A 24,328-nucleotide genomic window follows, 5' to 3' on the forward strand; every position below is an offset into this window, starting at 1 on the left:
AACAGAATGACAACATGTCCAACTGTCTTCATTCAGTATTCACAAAAGAGGGCCTTCTTGCCTCCCAGGAGAGTGTGTGATTTATTTATCTCCTCTGTTGTGCAATTGGTTCACCACCATTACAACTAACGCAATGTTCTGGAGAAAAATGTTGCTGTATCACATGGTGACATCACTCAAGTTGGCAGAGGCTGGTTTCTCACCTAGATCCACCAAAGCCTACACCAATTGAGGAGAATTGCATCACCAGCAATTCTGGTCTGATTGGGAGTGAGTGACTGGAGGGCTGGGGCCTTGCTCATCCTCCTCTGTCCTGGGTCTGTCACATAGCAGGTGTGATAGTCATTGATGCTGTTCACCAAGTGTTTCCAGCTTTTCACTTCCTGGTCTCATAGGGCTGCATCTCCTGGCCCTTGGCACCTAGGTGCAATTTATGTGAACAGTTCCACATGATGAGTTGGGAGCAAAATTGTCAAACATTACTAGTTTGGAATATGTAATTGCTTGTGGTCCAGAGCCCTTTTTTCCCTCCAGTTTGGAGTGCTTGCAATACAGAAAGTCCCTCTTCTAACTATAACCCATAAACCTTTGTTGTGTTAACCACTGAGATTCTCTCAGATTCATTTCCCCCCACTCCTCCCAGTACTGGAGATTGAAACCAGGGTCTCACACATGATAGGCAAGTGCTCTCCAACTGAGCTACATCTCCAGCTCTTCTATATTTTGAGACAGGGTCTCACTAAGTTGTGATCCTCATACCTCAGCCTCCTGAATAGCTGGGATTATACGTGTGCACCATCACCAGCAGCTAACCAGTGAGACTGAGGGCTGTTTGTTACTGCATCATAACCTGGGCTGTCCCTGATCCTTTTGGCATAAATGTTTGTCGAATGAATGAAAGAATAACATAAGCCAGAAAAGACTCTTGAGAAGTATTACACTAGAATGTCTATAAAGGAGAGATACATGCATGGTAGTTTAATTACAGGTGCCTGAGAAGTTAGAGCCATGTTAGCTAGGGAGTTTTTCTTAATTTCTTTGTATAGTATGCAGTTTTTATTAGATGCCTTTTATTTGGAGTGTGGGAATGTTGAGGGAAATGAAATCACCCAAACCAACCAAGTCTTGGCATTACCACTGAAGTTTTGATGGATCTTGCCACCTGCTATATGTTTTACAAATGAGAAACTGCGGCCCAAATTGTCTAAGTGAAAATGCCAATTAGTTAGTGGCAAAACTGATGGACACCAAATCCCTCATTTCCTGATTTTTTGTCAGGGACTTTTGTCATGTTATCATTCTACTTTCCTATGCAGATGTTAAGAAACCATGGGTTGAAAAGTCACACTCTGACCAATTCCAGTCCTGGCTCTACCACTTACTAGGTGTATACCTTGGGAGAAGCTACTCAACCTCTCTGTGCTTTAGTCTCCTCAATCATACAATCCTCAGTGAGTTGCCATGAGAACTTAGTAAAATGAAGTATAAAGTCTGTAAAAGTTGCTTATTATTATTGTTATTATTATTTTTATTGATGCTATAGACCCTCAGCTCTCTGTCTTGACTTCAGTCCCATGTTCTTATCCTGCTCTCCTGTCCTTGGGAAATAATGAATCTGTTTTAGACCATTGTGTGGTATATTTATAGACTATTTAGCCACAGATAAATTGCATTTGAAGATTTAAGGAGAACTGGGCCAGGGCACTGGTGAACTGTCCTCTTCTGCCACCTCCTTTGCTAAGAGTTCACATTACAGGGTCCGCCAATGGAAGGGAGCAAGGAGACAAAGATTTCTGCTCTTCTTACTCAGCCTCTTCCATATTTGATAAGTAATCTGTGTCTGGTGCTCAAACTCAGTTACCAGCTCAAAGAACCTGTGGAGTAAGGGCCAGTCACCCACTCGCCAGTTATCCAGACACCAACCCACAGACTTCGAATAAATATTTAACCACAAATCCTTAGCACCCACAATCTTCCTTCATGTCACCTGTGTGGGAGGCAGGTGATCAGGGCTTCCTGTTGGAAAAGGCAGGGCCCTCAGTTTGAGAGACTAGATCTTCTGCTTGGTCCCAGCCTCTTTTCTCTTCTGTAGGTCCTGATATTGATCTGAGAGTGCTTGTCAAGAATGAAAGTTTGGGGCTGGGGTTGCGGCTCAGTGGTAGAGTGCTTGCCTAACATGTGAGAGGCACTGGATTCGATTCTCAGCACGAAAGAAAAAGAAAGAAAGAAAGAAAGGAAGGAAGGAAGGAAGGAAGGAAGGAAGGAAGGAAGGAAGGAAGGAAGAAATCATGTCCATCTACAACTAAAAATATTTTTGAAAAAAGAATGAAAGTTTGGCTGGAAGTATAACAAAATAAGAATTTTTAATGTTATGGTGAGGACTGACTCACTTTTGGTTTTTAGACATATTTCTTTAAAGTAACTTTTTTTTATTTTAAAGCAAATTGTTTAAAGGAAAATCATAGTCTGGTACCTTAATTTTAGAAATGCAAGCAACTTTTTCTATAAGGTATGAGATATGTATTTTAACTTTTTATTGAAGTGAAACATATATACAGAAAGTGTACATGTTATAGTTGAGCAACTCAATGAATTTTAACAAATATAATAAATTCGTGTAACCAGAGTCTAGATCAAGTTTGTTACGGGCATCCTGTAAGCCCTTCTTATTCTCTCTTTTAACTCCCCGTTACTTCACCAGTGACCACTCTCTTGACTTCTAACAGCACAGATTAGTTTTGCCTGTCTTATCCTTTATAGAAGCAAAATCTCATAGCATGGGCATCTCTGACTTGCTTCGCTCCACATTGTTTATGCAGACCATCTATATTCAATGTTGCAGTGGTTCATGAGTTCTCATTGCTGTCTGACATTCCATTTGGTGACTATACCACCACAACCTTTCAATCCATTCTACAGTTGGCAGGCATTTGGGCAGTTTCCAATCTGGAGCTATTACAGATGCACTGGTATGACAGTGTAGCTCATCTCCTTTAGTAAGCAGACACGCTCATTTGACCTAGAAGGAGAGTTGCTCTCTATAGGGTGAGTTGTACTCTCAACTTTAATACATTCTGCTAAAGAGCTCCAAGTGTTATAAGCAATTTACACTCCCACTATCAGTCTATGAGAGTCCTGATGGCTCTATACAATATGAAGTTTATTTTATAGTAAGTCAAACCAGTAAGTAAGTTAGTTTAAACAGAATCAACTTAACCCTTTGGTTACTCATACACTCTCCCCCCCACCCCATCATTACTTCTAACTTGTTATATAGCCTGAATGCGCTTCCTGACCTCCACTCCCCCTTAATCCAACCAGCCAAAAGTCTCTCTGAAAACATCATCCATTCATGTATCCCGCTAGAATGTTGTGTCAATAAATTGGTGTTTGCAAAACAAATTCAACCCCTTCTGTGAAGCAGAGTATATACCTCATCTCTGATGTGGCAGAGTCAGCCAGGATGTGCTCTGCAGATCTGCCCTTTATAAACATCAGGTCTCCAGGGACGTGAATGCAATTTGGAATTCAGATCATAAAGAAAAACGGTATATTCTTCTGCAGATTTTAGCGAGAGAACAGTGTTCTTAAAGTGATAAAGCATTTCGCAAATACTGGTGTTATTTCACTATAATGGGGGAGGGTAGAAAAAGGAGCCAGAGAGGGAATTCACTGTTTAGTATTTACCTGGTCTCTATGACTAATTCGTATTGTAGAACTGAGCCTTGGGTTTCCCATCTGCAAAGTGGGGTACTTTGCAAGCTGCTTAGGTGATCTGTAAACGTTATCCAGATCTAATTTTTATTCTATGAAAGTGCAGAGGGTGGAGATAATGACAGCATGAAAAGGTGGAGGGGACCAGGGACAATCAACTTCATATACTGCCACCACACCCCTCTAACTGCCACCAAACGCAGAGCGCTGAGGACCCTAGTTTCTAGTTACCCAGTGAATTATGTCCTTCATCAGGAAACCCCGAGTTGAATCTTTTCCCAGGACGTTTGTCCTTTATCAGTCTCTCCAAACCCCCCTCTCAAGTGGTCTGGTTTCTGCATTCAGGAATATTCTGGCAAAGAGGCGACCTCGAGGCTCCCACCTAACACCATACCACAGCACGCGGCGCTGAAAGTAGTGGGACAGGCCTTTGGGTACCAGGGCGACCCCTAAAGGTTAGCCACTGGGCGTGGAGGTTGGGGATCCCGAGAGGAAGCGCGCCGGGTTGGACGCCCAGCATCCGAGGGTCTATTGATCCCGCGAGTCCAGAAACACCGCGGGGGCTCAGGCGGGAGTCGGGTGGGCTCGCGGCCCACACTTCTTCCTACCTCTCCAGCCTCAAGCTCCCTGCAGGGCCTCGGCCGGCGACGCGCCTCGCTCACACCCTCCTCTCTCGGCGCCCCGCCCGCTCCCCACCTCCGCGCCCAGCCTTGCCGCCGCCGAGCGCTGGACGCGCCACGCCGCGCTGGGCAGCTGGAGAGCGGGAGGGCGCGCGAGCCGTCCGGGAGCGGCGGGGGCGGCGCCCGGCCTGCGGGAGGGAGGAGGGACGCGGGCCGAGGGAAAGGGGAAAAGGAGGGCCCGAGGGCTCCAGCGGCCAGCCCGTCGCTGGGACCGGCAGGTAAGCGTGCGGCGCCGAGATGGGTCGTACCCTCGAGCTTCTAAGACCCAGCCGAGAGCTGGCGACAGGCGCGGGAGGCTCGGTCGCTTTGTGGACCTGGAGGGCGACGGGACGGCGGGGGAAACGCTCCCTCCGCGGGCTGCGACTCTCCGCCCCGGCCCCGGGCTGTCCAGAAAGGCAGAGGCAAAGCGCAGAGCCAGGGGGCCGGCACTCCGACAGTGGGAAACTGCGCGCCGTGGGAAAGGGGGCTCCGGCGACGCGTTCTCTGAGGGGGGGCTCGTGTATCCCAAACTTTTCAACGGATTCAAACCCTCCCCGTCCCTCTGGGAAAAGGAGCCACGAGCGTTACTCGCGCTGGAGGTCTACGAGACGCGCGTCCCGGGGACTCGGTTTACCGCGCTGGGCAGTGGGTGCGGCGGTGCCTGAGGAGCGCTAACGCGCCCCGGTCCCCGGACGGCTGGGCTAAGCACCACCTGGCGGGGCCCAGAACAGGTGGCCCCGGGCACAGCGGGATGGAGTCGCGGCCCGGAGCCAGGGGGTGAGCATCTGGCTGGTGGTTTCGGGGTGATGGGGCCTTGAGTTCTGAGACTCCGGAACTACATACAAAGTGAGGGGGAGAAAAAGCGCTGCCCCGCTGCCCAAGAGCCTGATGAAGCCAGAGAAAGAGGTTTTCCGTGGCTGCCTCGACAGTGACACTTCTAGCCTGTACTGTGCACACTAATCCCTTGGGGATCTGGTTAACATGGAGCTCTGATTCAGTAGGTCTCGGGTGGGGCCCCAGAGTCTGCATTTCTAACAAGTTCCCAGATGCTGCTACTGTTGCTGCCTCACGGACTACACTTTATATGGCAGACTACTTTATATGGCAGTACTATATAGAACTACTTTTTGTCCAACAGGTTAAAAATTTTAGGGAAAGTGGGAGATCTGGAGATGAAGCCCTAAGACGTTCCAACCCCATCTGTACCCCAAGCACACACATTTAAAATGATTTAACTATTGCTACTCATGTAATAGCAAAATGTTTTACTTTTCTTACCGACTTTCTAGCCAATACATTTCTGATAGCAGAGCTGGCTTCATGGACGTGCATCCTACACTTGATTTAATGCTGAAATTCTGAATGATTTTTGAACAAGGGCCTTTGCATTGGGCCCCACAAGTTATGTCGGATCCTATCTCATAATCACCATAAGTGGAAAAAGGATCATTTATTTGATCAGGGTTGGAACTGGGTGGGTGATGCCTAGTAAAGTTTTATTAAGCAAGATGTTGCAGTTTTTCTAATCCTTCTTAACTTTTCTTTGATTATTATAAGAAGAACTCCTGAGATTAGCCCCAGTCATGCATGGTATGACAGAATTTATTGCTTTATTAATAATTAACAGTACATTAAGAGTTTCACATTAGTAGACAATACTATTAGGTTGATGTCAAAATAATTTGTAAATTAACAGACAAGGTATGCTATTTCCGACGGATTTGTAGAGTCTTTATTTAGTGTGTCAAAATTTTGCTTAGGTAAAATCCAAGATGAGCTGGACATTGCTTGGTTTGGCCACTTACACAGCTCAAATGCAAAGCTGGAATACAAAAAGTGGCCAAATTTTGTAGCTATTCAGAGGTATTGTTTTACAGGGCCTCAGCATCCTGCCAGCCCAGATCATATTCCCTTCTGCTTTTATCATTCCCACATCCTTGCAAGGTGACTTTCATTAAAAGGGGGATAAAGCAAATTTCGCTACTGAAAAAACACTGAAGAAATGCAGGGCCAGCATCCTTGTTTTGTCTGAATAATTCTTGCCAAAAAAACACAGATTCCAGGTGTGTGTATTTTTCTGGAAAAAAAAGAAAAGAAAAAAAATGAAACTCTAATTATGGCTATGATTTTGTTCAGCTGAAGGAGAAAAAATTCTAAGAAATGGAATTTCATTGGCGGATTTGGCAAGGAAAGGAAAGCCGCTATGTTTTTGGTACCATGAACGGCCTTCCAGAAATGGCAAAGTGAGTTTGCTCAGGTGTTAGGGTGAGCCAGCAAAGAAACTGATTTTCCATGGCTGATGTGGTCATTCTGGGGACTCAGAGAAGGTTCATCACGACAAATGTTCCTGGTGCTTTCGCTACTCAGATGAAACTGACAAATACATTTTTCCATTTTAGAGAGTGCCAAGTCACTTTCAAATACACTATTGGGACCAGCACCATTAAATTAAAAGATTGGGGGGGGGGTGTTTCTGTAATGTTAACAGTTCCAAAAATAGAGATTCTGACTTCAGTAAAAACCTGGGAACTGGTTTTTAATGCCTCACTGAGAAAGGCCTTCTCTACCTCAAGAGAGAGAAAAAAGTTATTTTTAAATGTTGTAAAATGTCTAGACCTTTAATCTTGTGTGGAACTTTATTTGGGGGGGCATGGCGTGAAGTAGAGGGTATTTGAAATATTTGGGAAAAATTATCATAAAATTAATTTCCTCAAAGATTCTGAGTCTATTTCATATTTTTAAAACTGCAATTTAATTTATTATGCTTCACTCTTTAATTTGTTTAAGTTGTAGATGGACATAATATCTTTATTTTATTTATTTATTTTTATGCAGTGCTGAGGATCGAACCCAGTACCTCACACATGCTCTGCAAGCATTCTACCACTGAGCTACAACCTCAGATCATACTTCACTCTTTTTAGTGTACAGTTCTAGAAATGCATATAATCATGTAACTATCACCATATCAAGTTATATTCATCCTGTGAAGATAGAGAACAATTCTATCCCTCCAAAAAATGTCCTATTGACTCTGTTTTTGTAGTCAATCACTCCTATCACTGACAGCCTCTGGAAACCACTGATTTGTTTTCTATCTCTATGATTTTTGTCTTTCCAGACTGTTCCATAAATTAATTCATGTTCTATGAATTTTGAGTATGACCTCTTTTACCTAGCATATTACTTTTGAAATTTATCTATGTTATTGTGAGCTCAATTATTTATTCCTTTTCTTTGGTACCAGGGATTGAACCCAGGGTTGCTTAAGCACTGGACCACATCCCAGCCCTTTTTAATTTTTTATTTTGAGATAGGGTCTCGCTAAGTTGCTGAGGCTGGCTTTGAACTTGCAATCCTCCTGTTTCAGCCTCTTGAGCCACTGGGATTACAGGTATGTGCCATTGTGTCTGGCTTAATTCATTCTTTTTTATTCCTGAGTAATATTCCACAGTTTATCCACTTGCCACCTCTCATTGGTTAATGAATAAAGCCAATATAAGCATTTGCATGCAGCATAGATTTTCATTTCATTCCAGTCAATACTTATAAGTAGAATGGCCATGTTCTGTGGTAAGTTTAACTCTGTATTAAAAACAAACAAACAAACAAACAAAAAAACCTACTACCCAACTTTTCCAAACTGGTTGTACCATTTTGTTTTTTGATTTATTATTTTTTTTTGGGTGGTGCTGGTGATTGAACCCAGGGCTTCAACACATATTAAGCAGAAACTCTGCCTTTGAGCTACATGCCCTGCCCAATCCTTGGTTGTACCTTTTTTTTTTCCTCCCCAGTGCTTGGGATTGACCCCAGGGGTGCTTAACCATTGAGCTACATCCCCAGCCCTTTTAAATTTTAGTTACTTAGGGCCTCACTAAGTTGTTGAGGCTGGCTTTGAACTTGCCATCCTTCTGCTTCAGCCTCCCAGGTCACTGGGATTATAGGCATGCACCACCATGCCTGGCCTGGTTGTACCACTGTGCATTACCACCAGCAATGTATGAGGAGTCTAATTGCTTGGCATCCTCATCAGCACTTGGTATTGTCAATTTATTTTATTTTAGTCATTCCTGTGGGCTTGTGAGGCATCACTTTTGGTTTTAGTTTGTTCTTCTCTGAAAACTAATGACGTTGAACATATTTTCATATGTTTTTTGGTCATTTGTGTATATTCCTTTGTGAAGTGTCTTATTTTTTTTCAGTGTGTTTGATTATTGAATCATGAATTTCATGCAACTGGATGTAAGATCTCTGTTAGATATATGTATTATGAATACTTTCTTTTAGTCTATGACCTACCTTTTCATTTTCCTAATGATGTTTCTTTGAAGAGCAGAAGTTCTTAATTTTGTGGGCAGGGAAGGTACTGGAGATTGGACCCAGGGATGCTCCACTACTGAACTACATCCCCAGCCTCTTTGTTTTGTTTTGTTTTCCTTTGGTACTGGGGATTGAACTCAGGGGCACTCGACCACTGAGTCACATCCCCAACCCTAGAGAGTCAGGGTCTCACTGAGTTGCTTAGCACCTTGCTTTTGCTGGGGCTGGCTTTGAACTCACAATCCTCCTGCTTTAGGCTACCGAGCCGCTGGGATTACAGGTGTGCGCCACCGCACCTGGATATCCCCAGCCTCTTTTATATTTTTTTTAATTTTGAGACCAAGTCTCATGAAGTTGCTGAGGCTGATCTTGAACTTGTGATCCTCCTGCTTCAGCTCCAGAGTTGCTGGGATTACAGGCATGTATGGTGGTGGCACATGCCTGTAATCCCAGCAACTTGTTCTCAAAATTGTAGTTGTATCATTTATATGTAGGTCTCTCACTTCATTTCAAGCTTATTTTTGTATGAAGCAAGGGTCAAGGTTCACTTTTTTCCCATAGAGATATCCAGTTGTTTCAACATCATTTGTTGAAATGATTCTTCTTTCCCTCCATCATGCCCCCTTGTCCCCTTTGTCAAAAATTGACTGCATATGTGTGATTCTATTTATTTCTCTATTGTGTTCCATTGATCTGTGTGTCTATCCTATGCCAGTACTACACTGTTGGTCTTATGCATCCTTTTAGATGAATTCCAAAATTGTTTTTTTGTGTGCAATTTTTATTGCTTTTAGAAATCATATCCTTTTTCTCATTTCATCTTCTGATTACTATACTATTGAGTAAGAAGGCTATTTACTTTTTTTGGTAGACCTATCTTATATTCAAGCCATTTTACTAAACTTTTATTCATTTCATAGTTTTTCTATTAATTTTTGTGCATTTTCAAAGTAGATAAGTAGATCATCAAATTGTCTGTGAATGGCAATAGTATAGGAATCTCCTCTCCCCGATATTTTTACCTCATTTTGTTTTCTTTTCTTAGTGGCCAGGCTTCCTTCTAGGATAATATTGGATAGTAATTTATGATTTGGGTGGGAATGCTTGTTTAACATTTTGCCATTAAGTAAAGTATTATGCTTGCTGTAGGAGTCTGGTAGCTAATTATCTTTAGGAGGTTTCTTTTCATATTTACTTTCCTGAAAGTCTAAAGTTTAATTCAAAAATTTCTTGTTCTGCTTGGAATTTTTGTTTTTCATTGAAAGCTTAATAGATTTATAGCCACTCAGTCTTCCTTACTTTGGGGGTTCATATTTTGATCTCTTTAGAGAAGTCAGTATAGGACTAAATCAGTGGTTTTATTTAGTTAGATTAGGAAGAAACTACATTTGGGGAATTTTCATAATGTGCTCCCTTGGGGGGATGCTGGAGGCAGTGGGGAAGGGAGAGAATAAAGGGATAGTTATAACCTCCTCATGTATAAATAAATAACTTTTCATAGTGTTTTTCAAACTCTTCTTGCCCACCATTCGTAGTGAGAAGTGCATTTTATATTTCAACCTAATATAAGCATACCTGCATATAATTGCAACAAAATCTCAGTGTTACATATTTTCCCCATGTGCAATGTATATTTCATTTCCCATCTGTTCTACTTTATTTTAAAATAATCATGATCCTCTAAATTGATTTGACTACCCTTTTACCTTTTCATTTGATTTTTTCATTTGACCCACAGTCATGCTTTATAAAACTTTTCATTTAGGGTTTTTGTTTATTTTTTTGTTTTGATGGTACTGGAGATTGCACCCAGAACCTCAAGTCTCCTAGGTAAGCACTATACCACTGGGCCACTCCCAGCCCCTTTTATTTTTATTTTTGATTTTGAGATAGGGTCTCACTAACTTGCTTAGGCTGCTGATCCTCCTTTCTCAGTCTTCCAAGTAGCTGGGATTATAGGCAGGCATAAACATGCATAAATTAATGAATTAGTGAATTAATTAATTTTTGTGGTGCCAGCGATTGAACCCAAGATCGCACACATGCTAGGCTAGTGTTCTGCCACTGAGCTACCTCCTCAGCCCTTCATTTAGTTCTGAAGCCCCTAAACTGCTGGATCATGTCCAAAACAGGTTTGTTTTCTATCAGATCCTGCTGTGATGCAAAGTGAGTTTGTTTATATTACCCAGAGATAACTGTCACTACCTACATTTTTCTCTGGAATGATAGTTGAGCCTTTAAGCCACCCTCCCACCATCCTCTCTTGCCCCTACAGACTAACCAGTAAATGCAGTCTTATAATTCCATGGTCGAAAACTTTCTAATGACCTCCTTCCACACTTAGGATGAATTCCCAGGTCTCCAATGTAGCCCCCTTTATCTCTTCTCACACTTCTCCACACTGGTCCTCACCCAAGCCAAGCATTTGCCTGCCTCTGAGCATTTGCATTTGTTGTTCTCACTGCCTGGAACACCATTTCACCACATAGTCCCATAACTTGTTCCCTGGTTTCATTGGGATGTTCTGTAACTCTTGTTCTAAAAGAGCGTTCTTCATCTACTACTGGAAAGGCCCATTCTCTTATCCCATTTTTGTTAACACTCTTGCAATTCTATTTGTTTACTAATTCCCTATCTTTTTTTTTTTTTTCTCTGCTGGAATATAAGTCCCAGGAAGTCAGGGACTTTGTGTATCATTGTTGTTTTGTCAGGATCTAACACACTACATGGACATAGTTGGTGCTGAATGAATATGTGTTGAATGAATGAATGAGCATGAATAGAATCTAGAAGAAATCAGACACTAATTCTAAGAAAAATTCAATACTCTGAGCCTTTCTCTTCATATTTAGTGTGGACATTTCTTTGGGTTCAGCATTGAGTCCATTTTAATGTAAACAGTTTATTAATCCACAGACATTCATCTAGTAACCACTACATTTCTGACTGTGATTATCATAATGGTAGCTAATAGTTGATATTTACTGCTCAGGCACTACTCTTAACTGCTTCACATGTATTAACTCATTCAATCCTAACATCTTGAAGCAGATATTATTATAACTTTACAGAAGAGGAACCTGAGGCACAAAGAAGTTAAGTACCCAGTCTAAGGTCATTCAAAAGGTGAGTAGTGGGTCCAGGTTTTGAATACAGACCATCTGATTTCAGAGCCTGTGTTCTCCACCCTAAGGTTCCTAGCAGTAGCAAGGAGTGTGCCTAATTCCTGACCTTTAACGATATGTAATATTTATAGCTTTTGTGCTCCTAGCATAGTGGTTCTCAACATGTGTGTGATGTGTGTGTGTGTGTGTGTGTGTGTGTGTGAGAGAGAGAGAGAGAGAGAGAGAGAGAGAGATTTGTAGCAATGTCTGGAGACGTTTCTGGTTTCTGGTTGTCATGACTGGCAGGGGTGGAGATGCTACTGGCATACTGGCATCTAGTGGGCAGAGACAAAGAACGTTGTTGAACATCCTATAATAAATAGGACAACCCCATAACAAAGAATGATTGTGCCCAAGCTTCAGTAGTACTGAGGTAGAGGATCCTTGCACAGTAGTTCTGAAAGCTTGACTACATGTTAAAATCACTTGGGGAGTTCTAAAAATAAATACCAATCTCTAGGTCCAGTTCTTGGCCTTAATAAACCTCAGTGGACCTTCAACATTGCCCAGCAATCCTACTATGCTTGCCTAGTGGATTTGCCTTTCCATTCCCCAAAAGAGCTGTTTCATACTTTTATTTCCTCTGCTCTTCCCACATCACCTGCTGTCTCGAGCTCATTCGACAGGAACCTCCTCACATTCCTACTGCTCAACATGCCCACATCTGTACAAAGACTCACGGTGTTTGGCCATTGATTCGTGAAATTATGAGTGAGATGCCCCTGATGTGTTAAAAACCAACTTTTCTAGGCTCTTCTTTGTCTTCCCAAGTGCATGATTCTTTTGTTGATCACTTTTACCTTTTATTTGGAAATAATTTTAAACTTTACAACTTTTTCACTTTTTTTGTAGAAGTGAAAACGGTATAAAGAATGCCTATACACTGCTGGGTTCAGTGGTGCACACCTGTAATCCTAGCTACTTGGAAGGTCAAGGCAGGAGGATTGCAAGTTCAAGGCTAGCCTCAAAATAAAAAAAATATATCAAATAAATAAAAGGCCAGGGATGTAGCTCAGTGGTAGAGCACCCTTGGGTGCTCTCTAATAAATAAATAAATAATAAACTAAAATGGGCTGGGTATGTAGTACAGTGGTAGCCCTCCTGGGTTCAATCCCCAGTACTGAGGAAAAAAAAATACCTATATACCCTTTATCCAGATGCATCTATTGTTACCATTTTACCCTATTTGCTTTATCATTTGCACTCCTGCTCATGTACTTAATTTTTTCTGAATTATTAGAGAATAAATTACATACTCCATGGCCCTTTACTCCTAAATACTTGAGTTTCCTAACAATAAGAATATTCTCTTACATTATCACTGTACTGTTATCAATTCTGTAAATTTAACATTGATAAGATACTGTTATCTAATCTTCTATTTCTATTCCAATTTTGACAATAGACCAGATAATATCCTTAATAGCACTTTTTCCTTCTAGTACAGGATCCGGTTTAGAGTTGTTTCTGTATTTAGTTATCATGCCTCTTAGCCTCTTTTAGTCTGGAACATTTCCACAGCCTTTTTTTGTCTTTTAGGACATTAATATTTGGGATGAATACAGACCATCCCCTCATTTTCTTTTTTTAATAGAATATTCTTCACTTTTGGTTTGTGTGATGTTCCTTGTGATTAGACTTAGGTTATGCATTTTTGGCCAGGATACTACATAGGTTATGATGTGTCCTTTTAGGGCATTTTATCTTGGGGGCCCATGATGTCCATCTCTTCCTTGTTGGTGGTGTTAATTTTGATCATGTGGTTATCTAATTTCTCCACTGGATAGTTACTGTCTTTTCTTTGTTCTTCCAAATCAGCGGTCTTTGGGAAGACTAAATATTCTACTCCTCCTTAATATTTTTCTCTAGCTTTAGCATCCAGTGATGATTTTCGCCTGATCCGATCTTTAATATGATGGTTGAAAATAATGATTTTTCAACTTTAATATTCCCTCCTCATTTACCAGTTAACTCTCAGCAAAAGCCATTCCTTTTGCCCTATTTATTTATGTATTCACCTATTCATTATTGATATGAACTCATAAATACCTATGTTTTTGTAATGGTTTATAATTTATTGCCATACTTAACTGGTTTGTTTGCCCAACTGTAAAGGACTTAATTCTTTATTTTGTTTCCTTTTTTCAGGGCCAGGTGTGTAGCTCAGTGGTAGAGTGCTTACTTAGCATGGGTTCCATTTAGTACTGCTTTAATGAACTCCTCTCTCTCTTTTCTGGATCATTTCCATCAGCTTACAATCATACTCTAATATCACCATTAATTCCGCATCCCCTTTCACTATCCCCCCCATTTCTGGTCATTCCTCCTCAGAGGAACTTCTTCAAGGATGCTTGTACTTTATTGCTCCACATTCTTCCTTTGTCCAGTCTACTCAGGTGTGTCAGTCCTCCGTGAATTCCACATTGCCAAATACAGCTCTTACCTGACTTACCATGCTCCACTTGACAGCAGCATTTAATACAAGTAGTCGTTCCTTCCTTCAAATACTTTCTTCTTCTGGCCTTCATTATCCTACACTCTCTTAGTTTTCCTACTCCTATTGTTAACTCATTCTAAGTCTTCATTTCTGTCCAGTCCTCCTCTGCTCAGTGTACAAAGGTTGACATCCCTCTAGGCATTGGGACTTAACTTCTTTTCTCTTTCTACACATTCTCCTGAGATGACCCCATTTAATCCCTGTGGCTTTACATTCCATCTAGATACCAGCACCTCTAGGCATGACCTTTCCCACCACCCAAGACTCAATAATCTGTGTGGATATCTAACAGGCATGTCAAACTTAATGTTTCCAAAGCAAAATTTGAATTCTCTGTCACCCTTCATGCAAAATCTGATCCTCTCCCCATGAGACCCATCTCAGTCTGCGATACCACCATCCACTCAGTTGTTCAAGCCCCAAACCTACCAAGTTACATACCTCACATCCAATCCATCAACAAATCTTGGCAATTTAACTTCCAAAGTATATACCAAATGTTTCTGCTTCTCTCTACCTACACTCCTCCACATGTGTCAGCTCACCACCATCTCTTTCTTGGATGATTGCAGTGACTTACAATACATATACAATATTTACAATATACAATAATACAATATTTACATGATAGCTAGAATAGTTTTTTAGGCCACTAATTGGATCATGTCATTCCCTTAATGGATTATGGTGTTCTGCCATGTCCTGGACCCTGCTGTTCATCTCTCTGTCTGGCCCACTGTGCTTCTTTAGATTCTGCCGGCACATCAAGCTCCTTTTGGCCTTTTATACTGTTTGTTCTCCTTGGATGTTCTCTCGCCTTCTGCATCTTTCTATGGCTGATTCCTCATTCAGACCTCAGTTTTCACCTTACGATTCTCAATACTGTACTTATTATCTATTAGTTTCCTTGTTTATTTGTATTTTTATTGTGCTACTATCCTTTCCCTCCCCCATACTTAGGTTACCCTTAGTGCCTAAGAAAATATTTGGTATATAGCAGGTATCCAATAAATATTTGGTGAATGAATGATACATTCAAACCATCTGACACACCACATTAAAGACACCCAGGAAATGTTCTCTTTCTCCCATAGTGCACCCATATGTATGGGACTAGTCTAGAAGCTTCCGGTGAGGAGAGGGATCTGATGAAAAGATCCACATTTATGTGTTAGGATTCTAATTATTCGGGTTTCCAGAAAAAAAAAAAAAGGGGGGGAATTACATTTTACCAGGAAAAAAAAAAGTGATAGAATTCCAGAGATCACCAGTGTCACAGTTTTCAGTGGGGGACTTTCCTAGTCCTCCTAAATATAAGACTGGCTCTTAGATTTTTAAAAAGTTGGAATATCTTGGGATTCAGGCATGTAAATTCTCTAAATGCTCTATTTTGGAGGACTGCATATGGAATTTTAGATGGGTAGAGGGGATAACAAAAGAACTGACATTGACGTCTGCCTTTTGTTAATAGTATAATCCACTGTGTCCATTTCAGCGATTGTTCTGGAATAACACAAGTGATAAGCTGGTGTGTTACTGGAATTTGGGAAAAGGACATCAAAAATGTTTCCTAGTAGGTGGTTCTGGTCTGACAGTCATAAATTGAATACATGGGGAGAGGGGGAGGAATATTGGGAGGTTGTATACTGAAATGATTTCCTTTTGGGGATTATTTGAAGTTTTTTGTTTGTTTTTTTGTGGTGCTGGAAATCAAATCCAGGGCCTTGTGCTTGCAAGGCAAGCACTCTACCAACTTAGCTATCTCCCCAGCCCTATTTGAAGATTATTGAAGTTCTTTTCCTGGTGCTGAGAATGGAACCCAGAGCCTGGGGCATGCTGGACAATTGCTCTATCACTGAGCTACAACCCCAGCCCTTAGCTGTGGTTTAAAAAACCAAATGAAACCTCTAACAGAGGACTCTATATGATAAAAAAAGCTTTCAGGAGAGTCAGTACAAATGAGCTCAAGTAGTGATTTTCTTATCCAGATGATTAACTTTATGACAGAAGGCACCACATGTTTTGGTGTATTTGGAGAAACCATTACCCTTGATCCAGTAGGGTCTGATTTTCTAAATTGGGCCAAATGCTTGTTGTATTCACAGTTCATACCGAAGTCAAGAGATGTGTATCATTATTCACTCTCATGATATTTATCACCTATGCGTCACTGTTTGTCATTTTCTTTCTAGCACCCATTCTTATGAAATAGGCATATTTGTCAAGTAGCATTTCATGGACCCATTTAGAGACTTCTTTTTTTTTTTTTTGGTGGTAAATGGACACCTTTTAAAATTTATTTTGATGTTTTTATGTTTTATTTTATTTATTTATTTTTATTTTGACTTTTTTTATTTTTATTTTTTATTTTATTTTTTTATTTTTATTTTCATCTGTGAAAGTGGATCAAGTGCACATACATCTATTTTTAAAATTACACTTGTATTGAAGTACAAATTATACACATTATAAATATATAGCTCAGCATACCCCTGCCACCAGCTCCCATATCAAGAGTCAGAACATGAGAAGCTCTCAGAAGCTCTTCACACCCTTCCAGTAACTACTGTCCTGACTTAATGACATAGATTAGTTTTGCTTGTTCTTAAATTTCATGTGTATGAGCCCAGATAGGATTGCTGACTTCTTCCACCAGTTATTGGTTTTGAGATCCTCCATTGTCCTTTTGGATAGTGGTGGCTGGATCACCTCCCTGCTGTGAGGTACTACATCCTGTGATTCCCGCAGTTCATCCTTTCTGCTGTGAATGGGCCTTTGGTTTGCTTCCAGTTTAAAAACAATGCTGGGAGGAACACTTGCATATCTTTTGGTGAATACATGTGGGCATTACTAGCAGGTAAATACTGAAAAGAAAGCTTTATAAAAGCTTTTAAAATATTTTAATTGTTTTCACATTTGTCAATTATTTTTGGTGCACGGCTTTGGACATAGCTCATACATCTCTATCCATATACAAGTGAGTCTTTTAAAAAATACATATATATGATTTGAAATAAATTTTGGCATCAGGTTATTTTGGGTAAGAATCTGTTTCTATGCTTCTTTATTCCCTTACCAACTACCTATATCAAAACATCATTTTTAAATGTCTTAAGAATTTTGTGTTGCTTTTTCTTTTACTGCAAACTGTCTCTCTCTTTGAGTCGCTCTTGTTTTTTGAAATAAAAAACACTCCTGGAACTGTTGAAATGTGTTCTGCAGTTACAGAGGCACAGATTCACCACCTGAATGGACTTAAAATCATACAAGTGTAGTGGGCATTGATTCCTCATTTTGCTGGAAAAGAAAAAAGGGAAAACAAGGGAAGAAAGAAGTACCTAAAAATGGTCCTGGGTTTCGTTTGGAAAAACTAAGGTATGCTTTCTTTTGTCATGATTCCATCAGGTCAGTAGGTTGATACTTTTTCCTTTTCTCCATTCAGCAAATCTGGTTTTTCCAACACTAGAATGGAGCAAAAGCACCACTTGTTTTTGGTGCAGACACATTGCCTGCACGTACTTTTTATGCAGAGGGAACAATTAGCCAAGAGTGTCATCTACAGCAGTGCTTTTCAAATTCCATTGTGCTTAATGATCACCTGGGGATCGTATTAAAATGCAGATGTCGATTCTGCAGCCTTGGGTTGCTGCAGGAGATTTGTGCATTTCAACTCCTAGGTGGTGCAGATGCCGAGTGAAGCTTTAGAGCACAGCTGCTTCTCAGTTCCTGGGGATTTTATGGGGGCATTTGTCTATTGCCCACTTATGATGATAAACATCCCTACCCAAGTGCCTTTCTAGACTGGTCCTCCCACGCTGGCTGAAGAATCCGGTTATGTACAGTCTGCATTACAGCGGTGGACAAAGCCCGATGTGCTTTGAGCACTTCTTTTAATCTCAGTTAGCAACTTCTTTCAAAGCAACCCCCGCCCCTCCCCCCCACTTGTTTTCTCCTCAAATGTAGCAAACAACTGAAGAGAAACCACTGAACTCATCCAACACATGCCAAACCACAATGTGCACATGCACTCAACCCCAAGTACTGAGGTGAAGAAAGGAGTGAGGTGGGGCCAGCATGAAGCCACCCTCTTTTCTCCTGGCTTTAATATTTCATGTTTCCTCGTTGGTTCATTCCAGAGAGCGTAGGCATCCATTTCAACCTCCCTGACCACTTTGGCATACACCAGCCCTCCTGCCAGCTGCAAATGTGTCTGAGCCTGTTCAACCCTCAACCTCACCCCTGAGCTGCCTTCAGAAATTGGATATATATACTACCCCAAGTTCCTTTGCCTGCAAGAGGGATAATTCCCAGAATTCCTAGGACTAATCTCCAGTTGCCCCCCCCCCCACCCCCGCCACCCAGGGGTAACTGACTTGATGATGGTGTGTGTTACCTGCCTGCCTGCCCCTCTCACATTTCCCGTTCTCCTGTGTTTCCTAGAATCATGTCCTAAATAAACCACTTTCTCCTCAATCCATGCCTCAGAGTCACCTTCTGGAGGAACCCAAACTAAATCAAGGCTCTTCAAGGCTAATGCTCATGAAGTACTTTTGTTTTTTTTTTATTTTTAAGAAGTCCTTTTATAAGAAAATAAGATGGGACCCCTCTGGGGTTTGTTCTAAGGCCTGGTCAGGGGAGGGTCACCAATATTTAGATATTTTTTGGCTGGAAATAGGCTGATAATGGAGAGAATGCTTCCATGTTCCTGGGATCATGTCAACAGAGTTGATTTTCAGGGCTCCCCAGCCAAACTGGTTCCCGTCTTTCTGTGCCCCTCCCAGGATGGTGGATGTATGAGTTCCCCCTCAGAGCCTTGACCATGCCCTGGCTGCATCCTGTTTCCATGCTCTTTTCACAAGGCTCTCTGCCTAGCCTCTTGTGATGAGGAGTCCTTGGACATTGACTTTACTGAGTGGAGGCCCATGACATTAAGTTTCAAGGATGCATCTACACACCCGTTTTTCCAAGCTTTGCATCAGTGGTAATTGCTTCTCCTAGCCACATTCTTAGCTTTCTCCCTCCCGCTTTCTTCCCCAGACCAGAAACACACCTGAACCTTGTCATAGTTTAAGGTTTTCAGTACATTTTAGGGGATTTTATGACTGCCTGGTCCTTGATTGGTGGTTCTTAGTCCCCCTATATGTTCAGAATTATGATACACAGCCTTTCCCCTTCAAGATCTTGTATTCGAAGTTCTCCATGGTTCCTTTCATGTTCAAAGCCCACATAGGCAGGGATGTTGACCTGACTTGTCACTCTGGACTGAGTTTCTCATAGTTTTGTTGTCCTTGGCCAGGTTGCACTGCCCAGCAGACTAAGTCTCTGTCTCTCTATTTGGGTTTCATGGAGGTGCTTATTAGGGACCCTTGGTCCTTTGGACTTGCTATCTTATGAGTATATGCTGTATTGACAGGGCTAACTCTAATGTGAACAACTATTAAAACATCCAGGGTGGCTAGGTAATTGCTTCTCCATGATTTGGGAAACCAAAGAATATAACTTTCTTTTCATTTGTTTCTGGTAGTTAGCTACAAGGACAAATTGCTATAGACTGGATGGCTTAAACATCAAATTTATTTCTCACAGTTCCGAAGACCGGAAATCCAAGGTCAAGGTGCCAGCATGGTCAAAGTCTAGTGAGGGCCCTCTTCCTGGCTTACAGATAACCACCTTCTCTTTGTATCTTTACTTGGCAGAGTGATAAAGAGAAAGATGTCTTTTTCATTTCTTATAAGGCTATAGGTCTATCAGAGTAGGTCCCCACCCATGTGACCTCATTTAACCTGAATTACCTCCTAAGACCCATATGCAGTTACATTGTTAGTTAGGACTTCAACATATGAATGGGAAGGGGGTTAAATTTGGTCTATAGCAATAACTGCCCAGCTTTCCCCACTTCCCCTGCCAGCTTCTCACCTATTCATCTGACTGAAGCCTGAAATTGCTCAATTAGAGATTCATTTTTTAATGTGTTGTTAAAATATAAATGGGTACAGAATCTGGTTGACATGCCTCGGTGTGCCCTTTTCCTAAGAGCAGGCAAGGGTTCAAAAAGTTTGTATTGGGTACCTACAAGTTGGGAATGGGCCCCATCTAGAGGACAGAAACGGTACTAAAGAGGGAGTCGGTTTTCTCTAATGTCTGCTTGTTAACTTTGGGAAGCTGTCCTAGTCTTCAGAGTTATTTTTTTTTTTATCAGTTTCTGCAAAATCGCCTTTATGATAAAAGAATTGAGTACTTAACTTTGTTTTCTTGGATGTGCGAGTGGTCAAGAGACTTCTTTTTTAAAAAGGGAGTCATATTTAGAGAGAGGTAGGAGTTCAGCTTTTGGTTAATCCAGCCTTCCATCAACACAAACTCTTCATTAACCAGCAAATTATGTGTAAAGACAATAGGTGTTTGTAGTAATGATTCTATGTGCTGCTGGAGCCTAAAGTACTTTTTGAAATGTCAAAGATTAATTACGTATGGATGATTTTTATATTAACTATGATTTTGAGAAAGTCTTAATTACTGTTTTTTACCAAATGGTAATCTTTTTTCAATCAGAATGTTTTCATCTGATTACTTCATTTCCCTCTGCTGCTGGCATCAAAATGGCACCTGAAATGAAGTGAGCCACTTCTGGTGGCTCCTTATTGCTGGGATCAGCTGCTTATGGACAATTAATTCAGTGTGTCGCCATTGGGCACATAACTCTGCTGCCTATTTGGCCTTTATTCTCAGAGGGACCTGTTGAGGTGGAGTCAGTGTTGGGTCAGTACCTGGGAGCAGGGGAGGAATGCATATGGAATTCTGTCCCTTTTGGACTGCTCTAACAACCCTGGCTGTGCATCAGCTTTTAAAAAATGTGTGAATATAAACACTATTCTGAATTTGGAGTTTATCCTTCTTGTTTATTTCTTATAGTTTTCCTGCTTCTAAGCAAGAGAGAATACCACTCACATGGCATGACTTTTTTTTTTCTTTATTCTTTAAGACAGGGTCTCTCTAAGTTGCTGAGGTTCTTGCTAAGATACTGAGGCTGGCCTTGAACTTTTGCTCTTCCTGCCTTAGCCTCCTGAGTGTCTGGGATTACAGGCATATACCACTGGGCCTAGCTCACTGGAATGCTTTTAAACTACTTCTAATTGTTGTTTTATTTTTTTGGTACCAGAGATTGAAGTCAGGGGCACTCAACCACTGAGCCACATCCCAGCCCTATTTTACATTTTATTTAGAGACAGGGTCTCACTGAGTTGCTTAGGACCTTGCTGTTGCTGAGGCTGGCTTTGAACTCTTGATCCTCCTGCCTCAGCCTCCTGAGCTCCTAGGATGACAGACATGCATGCATCACCACACCCAGCATGATTCGTATCTTTTTTACCATCATTTTCCTATGCAACTTTCATTTCATTCAACGTTATTTTTGTCAGATTCAGCCTCATTGCTCTATGTAACTGTAGCTCATTTCTTTTCCTTTGCTTTACCTCTGAACCATTATCAGTGAACAACCAAACCCACATTTGCCAGAATGGGGAGAGAGCAGGGATTGTGCGCTCGTGCATGCACACGCGCTTGTAATTAGTTGATCTGGAACAAAACTCAAGCTATTCTCTTAAACCCAAATCAAGCCAATAATTCATGTAACTTTTAACTAGCTATTTTAGAAACTGTTTTGTAGGGCTTTGGTTCTTCCATATTATTCATAACTCACAAGTTTGGTTTAGGAAATAATCCTTTTTCCCTTTGTCTACAAAGAATGGCAAAGTTGAGTTTGAGTTCATTTGCAGTAGCTTTTCTTCCCCTAGGTTTTCAGATAGTGTTATCTTTCTCTGTTTCCTTTTTTGCTTGGCATGGATTTGCCCTCCTCTCCCAAAAGTATGTCCAATTCCTTCATAATCTCTCCATTCATTCATCTGTGCATTCTTTTGGCATGTTTATATCTCTACTATGTGCCAAGCACACTTCCAGGTACTGGGTGGTGGATAGTGAGCCAAACAGACAAAAACCTCTGCCTCAGTGAAGCTTAATTTCTAGTGGGGGAAGCAGATGATAAACAAGTAAAGCATACAGTTTGTTGGATAGTGAGTAATGCCATGGAGGAAAACAAATCAGGTAAGGGCATAGAGAGCGCTGATGGGTTGCACTTTCAAATCGCATTTCTCTAGGCCAGGGGTTGGCAAACTGGCCTGTGGAACTCCACCTGTTTCTGTAAATAGGGTTTCATTGGCACGCAGCCACACGTGCCATTCATTTCCAGATTGTCTGTGTCTGCTTTGGCACTGCATTAGCAGAGGTCAGTGGTCACAGCAGAGACCATGGGGACTCCAAACCCTAACATGTTTGCTATTTGGCCTTTTACAGAAAAAATTTACTATTTGCCTTTGTATTAGGAATGCAGGTTTTTACACATAACTTTTGGGAATTGTTTTCCATGTTATGTTTTTCCGTATCCAAAAGATTGTCATAAACACTGTCCCATCTGAGTGCTACGCAAGGTGGTGTTGTGAGGCAGGTCTCAGTAGTTTTGTTTCACAGGTGACTGAACAGAGGCTCCGCTAGGTTAACATGGTTGTCCAGGGTTACCTGCCTTGTAAAGTGGTGGTGCTTAACTCTAAAAGCTGATGCTTTTTACAGCCCAATCTCCTACTTCCTAGTAATAACTACAACCTGGTTTTTACCCTGTGGAGCTTCCTATCATATGAAACACAGAAAGGCAATACCCAGTACCCCCCAAAAAGGGCAATATCAAAAATAACAAAACAAAACAAAAACCAACCAAACAAATAAACAGAAAGGCAATACTGGATAACCATGGAGCATGGGCTCTGAAGCTCCACTACCTAAGATGAAATGGTCACTCTGCCACTTCTCTCTGTGACCTCAGACAAGTTGCTTGACCTCTCTGGACCTTGTCTCAGTTTCCTTGTCTATATAGCCATCATAATAGTATGCCTTCTAGGTAGGGTGATAATGCATCTGATTTGTTCAGGGAAGGCCTGATTTGTGCCTGTTTTCTCCACATTAATTAATAGTACCCCATTTTACTCTCAGGTATCCTACTTTGAACATTAAACTTTATGCATACGCTAGCTAGGGTCATTGCAGAGATTGAGTCCATACAAACAAAGCAGTTAAAATTATGCCCAACTGGAGTAAGCATTTATTAGACTATGGCTGCCAGTTCTTATCAACACCATGCCAGTCCTATCACTTAATTTTCTTCTGACCCATTACTGGGTTTCATTTGGTCCAAACTGATTACTGCCGGAAGTGATTATTGTCTGGGTTAACAGGCCATTCAGGATTCTTCTTGCAATTCACAGTGCCTCTGCCTTCAACCATTGTCCCTAGGGGACCTTCTGGTGTACCCCTGACCTCTTGTAGCAGCTCTTGAGTCTACCTCCCTACGGTTATCACCAGCCCTTCTCCTGACACACTTCCTATCCTTTCCTGCGTTGTATTTCTACTTCATACTTATGATTAACAGACAGGTTTTACTGAGCTATTAATATTTCTTGTGTTCTTTTTTTTTTTCTTCTTCTTTAACAGTCCCAGGGCCTTGAGCATGCTAGGCAACTAACTGCTCTACCACTGAGATATATCCCCAGCTCTCTAATGATGTTGGTTTTATTTGGTTTTGTTTTTAGTACTGGGATTGAATCCAGGACACTTTACCACTGAATACATCCCCAGCTCTTTTTATTTATTTATTTTTAATTTTTATTTGGAGGCAGGATCTCGCTAAGTTGCTGAAGCTGGTTTTGAACTTGAGATCCTCCTGTCTCAGCCTCCAAGTCACTGGGTTTACAGGCATGCGCCATTGTGTCTGGCCCTGATAATGTTTTAGTATAGCTTGTTTTTGCTGCTATGTAGACAGAATAAAAACAGAAACAACCCAAAATACATTATGCCTGTAAGATTTTTCTGTTTTCAAAAATAATGTGTTTTCATCATTAAAATTCTGGAAATTAGAGCTGCGGATATAG

General features: G+C 41.3%; 1 protein-coding gene across 12 annotated transcripts in view; it reads left to right on the top strand.

Annotated features, from left to right (window-relative positions):
- The first annotated feature begins 4,529 nt into the window (after positions 1-4,529).
- ADGRG2 (adhesion G protein-coupled receptor G2) overlaps positions 4,530-24,328 on the top strand; it is a 110,911-nt gene continuing 91,112 nt past the window's right edge. For 10 of the 12 annotated variants that reach the window (XM_079122828.1, XM_079122835.1, XM_079122834.1 and 7 more), the window contains exon 1: positions 4,530-4,612. The gene's annotated coding sequence lies outside the window, so the exon portion shown is untranslated. The remainder of the gene's footprint in view (positions 4,613-24,328) is intronic. The other 2 variants (XM_079122832.1, XM_079122829.1) reach the window with 1 other exon arrangement.

Source organism: Sciurus vulgaris, assembly GCF_902686455.1.
Source record: "Sciurus vulgaris genome assembly, chromosome: X".
Taxonomy (NCBI): Eukaryota; Metazoa; Chordata; class Mammalia; order Rodentia; family Sciuridae; genus Sciurus; species Sciurus vulgaris.